We start from the raw sequence: 7,388 nt of genomic DNA on the forward strand, positions 1-7,388 counted from the left end.
TACTATCAGTATTAAATGTCGTACTATTTGTCGTACTGTAGTTTAATTATCCAAATAATATTTTATGTGTTTTCTGCCAGTTAAATATTTATTTTTCTGTGCATTAAATATTTTTCAAGGTTATTATCGGTAATTTTGTTCGCATACAGTATACTTTATTTGTTTATTATGTGTGTATTTTTCTAACAACTCATGTAAATAAATTTTCACCATTAACACAACAAAAAACAAAAAGAAAAAATTAACTTTGACTGTTGAATTTTCACTTTAACTACTACGTTAATGCATGAACAGTCAGTTGACAGTCAAACCCGCTGACAGTGCAATTCTCCGTGTTTTGCACCATCAATCAAATCAATCTTTTGCATTTTAAAATTTAAAGATTTTTGTTCTAGAAGTCTTCTGAATATCACATGATTAGCAGAGACTCAGCACTGCACAAAAATCAGGTACGTTTAACTATCTCCTACACAAACAGTCCCTAACTAGGGTTTTTGTTTTTTTTTTTAGGAGAACAAGTTTTTTGAGACCTCAAATGGATTTCATGGAACTCCATATATCTCAAAGTACCACCATACAAATTTTCAAACTTCAATTTGCTCAGACGCACAGTCAGCAGATCAAACAGTTAACAGACGACCCGTTTGACCGAAAAGTCAACAGACAGACAAAAATGAAATTTTTTGTCAACATCCATATTTTGTCAAAAGATTCATCATTTGATCATTGGTTGATCATAATTCATCAAGAAAAGATCAAAAACCAGCAAAACCCTAAGTTTCAAAATTAGGGTTTTCTCTTAAAAAGTCAACTGAACTTTGACTGGTCATAACTCTCTCATCCTTCATCCAAAAAATTCCAACCAAAGCTTATTTTGAAGGAAATTCAATTATCTTTCAAATGCAATTGGTCCCATTGTCATTAGATTCACCATTTGGAAAATATGGGCCAAGACATTACAGGTCATTTTCAAAGTCAACAAAAAGTGGTTTTTTGTCAAAGGCCATAACATCAAGATAACTTCTCCAAATGAAAAAAGTTTCCAAAGTGGCTTGTAGAGGACATCTTGAGGTTTCTAAAAAGTACAAGAACTCCTTCGTATGATAAAAATTGAGGGATTTATGCCTTGTTGAAGTTGGCTGTTTTTTGGGAAAATGCATGAAATCAACATTGATAAAAAATGTTCCCAATAATGTTAAGGGCCTCCCACCACCAACTTAAGGCCCATAACATTTTATTTCTTTTTTGGTTTAATTTTATTACATTTAAGATTAAATTGAAAAAGAAATGGTGCAAGATAATGTTATGTTGCTTTGATATCAAGCTAGAGCCCTCAAAATTGATTCAACTCTGCCCCAAAGAGATGGTACAGTAGAAGGTTGAAGAAAATTAAGCCATGGTTGCTTGAATTCAAAGCTACATATTATTAAAAAAGTCAAAAATTCAACAAAGCACTTAATGCATGTTAGCTTAAGATTTAAGTCCCTCCATGGCTTATAAATGGAGTAGAACATTTCAGTAGCAAAGGACACACGAAATCAGAACAAAATCTATGCTTGTAACACACTTGTAACAACTTGAAATATCAAAGAGCTTGCAAAATTAGAATTTTATTTTCCAGTCATCCTCAAGCCAAACCAAACACACAAACACTCTTCTGAGCCTTCATATACCAAAACCCAATCCTTACACGAAGCTAAAACACCTCAAAGAAGCCTCGCTCACTCTCTCCGAGTTGGTAAATTTTCGTGATTCATATCTCATTCATAAGCATGTATAAATGATATCTACCATTTTGTTCGAGTTGATGAAGTAATTTAGAGTAGCTTTGACGTGCCACATGGAAGCATAGGTCCCTGAAACGTATTCCACCATTCCTGGCCGTGTTTAAACTTTTGATTCGAACCTCCTGAACCAGGCGATTTCAGTCCAAACCAACTTCACCAATGGATTCCCAGACCTCGATTTAGGGGGTAGGGTCTTCCTTTGGTATTTATCTAACATATTTTTGCAGGTGGAAGATGCCCTAGCCGGAGAAGATGACCAGAAACATTGTTCCGGCGGTCAACAGATCCAAGCTTGGTTGACTGACTCACGTGGCTCCTTCCAGTCATCTCATTGGCCAGTCAACAGGTCCAGGGCTTGCGTGGCGGAGGGAAGCGCTATGATTGGTTCGTTTGAATAAGCTGGGTCCCACTTCACTTAAGTTCAGAAAAAAAAGGGAAACATGGATTGGGCCTGCACGCGTTTGCTTTTCACACATCCCTCCTGAGCCCAGTTTCCACAAAAACAACTGATTTCAGTTCAATTTCCAAACTGCTTAATACACACCCTGCATATTTAATTGAAACTAATTGATATTTCACATTTAAATTAAAATCAACCAATCACAAAACCCAAAAAATATTTTCTTTTTACCATTAATTTGATAAAATGACAATTCACTTTTTGACATAAAAATATTTTATTTTTCTTTATATTTAAAATATTTTGTTTAATTAATTATTATATATTTATATATTTGCTTTTTAATTATTTCAACCTATCAAAAAAATCAAAAAAATATTTTTTTTTATTTAAATTAAGTTTACACATCATGAACTAATTTTGTACATATTTAAAAATATTTTTCTCTTTAAGTTTAAATTATGTGTATAATTATTTGTGTAATTATATGTTAATTAACTTAATGATTTCAAAAACCATGTCAAAAAATCCAAAAAAAAATTAGTTTTACTTTAAAATTAATCATCAAGCAATATGAACATATTTAAGATTTAATTTTTAGGTTTAAATTTTATTTCTACCTTCTTTCTCATTTTAATTAAATTAATTATGCATTAATTCTAATTTAAATCAACCATACAAAAAATCCAAAAACATCTCTTTTATCTTATTGCAATTCAAATTCCTAGATAAAGTGTATAGGTTGTCAAATTCATGTAAATAGCGTAGTTTACATTTCCCGCACAATCGATGTAATAGCGTAGATTTACTTTCCGCATTTTAATTCCAATACATATAAAACTGCGTATATGTCAAAGTTAAAAACTGAAGCGTTAGGTCACTAACTTCAAAGATAAAAATATCTGAATCAAAAAACACAATCACACTTGCACCTCTTAGGGTAATCCCTCTATTACTCTTTTCAAAAATCAAATTCTACCGTGTCAAATGCAAAAACAAACTTTTGTTTACATCCGGTAAAAGGAAAATTTTCTAAAGGAAATAGGAAAAGACCTTATAAACTTAGGGTAGACCTCCTAATTGCTTGCTCAAATCAAAACAAACAAATGTCTCATATATCATTGTTTTTCAAAATAAAACTTTGAAAAAAGACAATACTTGTTATATATCCAAACAAGGATCATTACGAAGTTAACGTTCTTTTTTCAAAACATCTTTCGAAAGATAAAACACTTTGTATACATCCGCACAAGGATCATTACAAATTCAATTTACAAAGGTATTTTAAAACCACATAGAAGCATTTCAAAGGCAAGACAAATGATTCAAACAAGTGAGCTAAGCAATTAAGAGCCCATGGATAACCATGGATACAAAAGGGTGCTAACACCTTCCCTTTGTATAACCTACCCCCTTACCCAAAATATCTTAAAGGTCTTTTTCTGTTTCTTTTATAAACCTTTCCTTAATTGGATAAAATAAAAGTCGGTGGCGACTCTCTGGTTTTCAAAAACACAAAAGCAAAAGAAGAGTCAGTTAGTATATCTCTCACAAGAGGTATGGTAAAAACCCGAGGGTGACAGTTCGACTGGCTATGTTTCTTAATAGGTTATAATCCATGAACAAATCAAATCTTTTGCTGCTTTGTTGTTGGTGTCATACCCCAAAATTTGCCCTCCTATGTTCAATCAAGGTCTCCTCATTTCATCTCCAATAACTCAGGGCTCAAGGCTCCTTCTCAAGCAACAGTCTCCTAATCGAGAACTTCTAAAATTATGGGTTTCATTTCATCAAAGGATTGTGAATATTAATGGCCTCAAATGGATCTCAAGGTGTCTCACATATATCAAGGCACCTCCATGTCAAAAGTCGAGCTGCTATCCCGAGGATTGATCACTCAATGGCTCAGATGATCAAAAATCGACTATGTTGACCTAAAAGTCAATTATAGGCAATGTAGAGTCAAACTTCAAGATTTTTGGTCAACATAAGTATGTGAGGTTATATCCATCATTTGATCAAAGTTTGATCATGATCCATCAATAGAAACTCAGAAATGAACAAATGCAAAAGGGCCAAATTAGGGTTTCTTTAGGAGAAAGTCAACGCAACTTTGACTGGTCATAACTTTCACACGGAGTATCAGAAATTTCTCAACCAAAGCTTGTTCTCAAGGAAATTTCATCCTCTACAACTTTGATGTTGGGCCCGGAATCAAGAAACGCACCATTTGGGAGATATGGACGAAAACATTATAGGTCCTCCACAAGGGTCAACAAAAACACCTTTTGGGTTAAAGCTCATAACTCGAGCATGGAAACTTCAATTGAGATGAAATCAAAGACATCATTTATAGGACTCTCTAAGCTTTCTAAAATGATCAAGAATGCCTCCATAGGGTTAAAATTGAGAGAAACACGCATGGTTGAAGTTGAGCAATTTTCAAGATATGCACGAAACCCTAATTGCCCATAACTTGGTTTTTGAACTAATGGGCCTAAGATTTTCATTCCAAACATACTCATGACTCAAATAAAGACCTCTAAAACCATTATCATATTTTTGGAATTTTTAGTTATATTTTATTTGAAGTTTATTCAATTAAGTGGAAAATAAATTAAGGAAAATACCAAAGGTAGTGAATTAAATCATGGGGTTTTGTCTGGTATCATATAAGGGCCCAAGAAACACCTTGAGAGCCAAGGAATTTCGTTGGTTCATGATTGGTATATTTTTATTTATTTTTATTTCTTGATTTTATTCCAATTAATTCAAGGAGAAATAAATAAAAATCAAATATGTGCATGATTTGATTTTTTTAATCATAAAAACATTCTTAAAATACAAATGAACCAATTATGGTGATGGAAGAAGAGATTGAATAAAAATAGAAGCTTTTGCATGAGATTCTCAATCAAATCTTTTCATATTTTTTTTCCAACTAATCACTTGATTTACCTCCAATCTTTTGCCCTAATTCTGATCCATATATATATATATACATGAGTTTACTTAGAATAAGAGTGGATGAAAATTAGACAATGGAGAGCATACATTAGGGTTGCAAGGTTCCAAAAAAAAAGAGAAGAAAAACTAGGGCAATTCTAAAAGTTTTTTCTCAACAGGTTTTAACCATGTTGAGTTGTTCCATTGATTTCCCAAAGGTCCCATGAACTCATCCAGATCATATTTGAAGCCACCCACGCGCCAGAACCTCTTCATGCATCTCCACGGAAATTCGCTACAAAAACACGTAACAGGAATCGTAGCAAAACTGTATGGATTTCGTAGCTAAGCTTTTGAGGAAGACAATGAATAGTAATTTTGAAGGTTTGACCACGTGTGGAGTGATTTGGTTGGTCGGTCAGTAGCTCCAAATTTCTCTCTGCACGCGATTGGCTACTCAGAATACTCAGGGGGGCCCACGCGTGGAAATCAGGTTTTTAGTTAATATATATTTTAAATTCAGTTTTATTATATATTGTTGTTGGTGCATCGTTTTGGCAACAAAAGCAAATGGTACATATGGCAAGGTGAGAGTACTTGGAACCAACATGTCCTGGGTTCGAATCCCTGGACCGTCACTTTATATTTTATGAGAGTTTTCCATGAGATTCAGCGCTTCAAGCAAGCATATGCGCATGATACACCCTCAGCTATTAGCCATCAGATCCCCTACAATCCAGATCTAACGCACTCAAGCTAAAGGTCCACCATGAAGTCCCAAAGCACATCCTCAGCTATTAGCCATCAGATCCCCTACAATCCAGATCTAACGCACTCAAGCAGAAGGTCCACCATGAAGTCCCAAAGCGCATCCCATACAATCAGGCCCCCAGGTTTTTTTGTTTTACTTGTTTTTTTGTATTGTTTTTGTTTTGTTTTTTTATTAGAATAAATGTTTGTTTATTTAATTTATTTGTTTTAATTAGAATATAAATCAGGATTTATAATATTGTTAGGATTAATACTGACTATTTCCCCGATCATTTTTCTCGATTTTTCGAGTTTATTTATTTATTTAATTATTTTTTTAGCATAAGAAATCACAACAACCCTAGGAAAGTTTATAATGCGTTAGGGTTCGCCCAATCTCATTAGCCACTTGGCCAAATTAGGATTCAATTTATTATTCGTTCCGACTAAATCTATTTGGTTGCAATCGTTAATAATCAAATTATTTATTCAAAATAAATTAAAATAACATTATTCTGCTAAATGGTTTTAACCAAAGCTATTGGTTACGATGATTAGCATTTTCCCTTTATCAAAATTCGTTATTATTTGTAATCGAATCTATCGATTATGAGGAATAACGATAATTAAAATACACACAATTGCTATTCGTGATAATCGAATCTATCGATTATAGTGGTTAGCAATCCTCCCTTCAATCCGTTAGCCATGGTAATCAAACCTATTGATTATTGCAACTAACAGTAACATATTAAAATCAGGGTTGTACGCCCAAATCTTAAAACACACTAAACCACGACACCACGGATTTTTATCCTAGGCAATTCGAAATGCCTTTCAAACCAAATTCAAACTACAACAGGCCAGTCAAAAAGCCTTCAAATACAATCAAATTCAATTCTAAGGCGTACAACCTTGTGCCCGAACTACGTTGACTCTGATTCTCCATAAGGAGATACGTAGGCACTTGGATAACCCAGGCGAGTCCCCCACCCTAAAATCTCAATTTTCCCCTATTCACTTTCTTAGCTATTAAACCTCAATATTTTAGCCATAAACCTTTAACATAGATTCAAAGCCAATAGGAAAGGGTTGAGGGTGCCTAACACCTTCCCTCGACCTGATTATAATAACTTACCCCGATCTTTAAATTGCGTAGGGTTTCCTATTCGCCCTTCAGAATAGGTGGCGACTCTAAAAGTCTAATTTTTAGGGCAGGTTGCTACAGCTGGGTACTGAATGTGTTGTGCTGAAGAACACAATTTTTCAAGAATAGAACACATTAGTTCCATTTTAGCTAAAAACAGAACTTTGATATTTTTATATCTAAATTGCAAACACATTTGTCAAGAATAGAACACATTAGTGCCATTTTCGTTTTTAATTATAATGGGTTATTTGAAATGAAAGCATGAAATGAAAGCTATAGTATATGATATGAAATGAAAGCTATAGTATATTATGAAAGCATGAACTACTTGCTGCATAATTTCTTCTTTGTCATA

Source organism: Vicia villosa, linkage group LG5, assembly GCF_029867415.1.
Source record: "Vicia villosa cultivar HV-30 ecotype Madison, WI linkage group LG5, Vvil1.0, whole genome shotgun sequence".
Lineage (NCBI taxonomy): Eukaryota > Viridiplantae > Streptophyta > Magnoliopsida > Fabales > Fabaceae > Vicia > Vicia villosa.